Here is a 1,222-nt window from a genome sequence, read left to right as displayed (position 1 = left end):
TACTCAGGTTGCCACATGGATATGCAGAGATTGGAAGGATATGGACATAATGTCGGCAGAAGTGATCAATTAGTTATTAATTTAATTACTCCTCCAATTCTTTGGGCACAACATCGTCGGCCAAAGGCAATGCTCCCGTGCTGTACTGTTCCATGTTCCATGTACAGGGGACAAATCTGCCCGAACATTCATGCTGGTCATCATCATCTCTTTTGACCGTCATAGACCCTTTCCAGCAGGAATCAAAGTAGCTTCAAATGGTGATGGATATGCTACAGTAACATTGCCGGTGATGACATGAAAACAAGGTCACGTGAAATAAATCTACTTGAGAACCACTTCTGCCGTCTTTCCACTTGCACTGATCACGGACAAATCCCCCTAGAACTATAAATTTCGTTTTAACATCATTTCATACTATTGCCGAACATTATTCTTGAGGTCAGCAGAGCAACACTGCCTCGCAGTCCAGAGAACGCGCACGTGTTGACGACCTGCACTAATACCAGTACAGTGACTGGACTTAAATAGCATTGGTGAGGGCTCCAGCAGAATAATAAAGGTGGCGACGACTACACGTATTACACGTTACTGGCGATGACGTGATGATTCTAACCCTAATACAACATATTGTGGTAGGTCACACGGCACCACCTTCTGGGGTCACCCTGCACGGACACCGATGAAGGTGACCGCACTCAAATGTATCTGGAGGTAACTGTGTTCCACCATTCCAGGTGGAGACGGCAAACCGGGACAACCTGTTCTTCGACTTTCCAGCCTCAGTTCTCTTGCAACTGGTCTGAGACCATTGGTACCTGTTCTCATCTAACGCAAACAGAAAACATAATTGGACTCTGCTGGACTCAATTCCTCGACTAATGAAGGCAAACATGACATATGCTAGCTTTACCACCCTAACAACCTGTGCATCCACTTTCGTGGAGCCATGGACTTGGACCCCGAGAACAACCTACACATTAACACTATTCAGGGTCTTGGTATAACTGTGCACTGCCTCTTTATATTCGATATCCCAAAGCGCAACAGCTCGCATTTGGCTAGTTAAACTCCAGCTGCCATAACTCCGCCCATATCTGCAACTCGTCTCCATTCCGCTATGTCCGTGACAATCTTCTGCACTGTAGACAACGCCACAAATCTTTGTGTCATCGACGAACTTACATCAATCTATGTTTAATCCAGGACATTTATTTTTATC

The sequence above is a fragment of the Pristis pectinata genome, chromosome 29, assembly GCF_009764475.1.
Source record: "Pristis pectinata isolate sPriPec2 chromosome 29, sPriPec2.1.pri, whole genome shotgun sequence".
NCBI classification, from domain to species: Eukaryota; Metazoa; Chordata; class Chondrichthyes; order Rhinopristiformes; family Pristidae; genus Pristis; species Pristis pectinata.
This window is presented reverse-complemented; position numbering follows the sequence as displayed.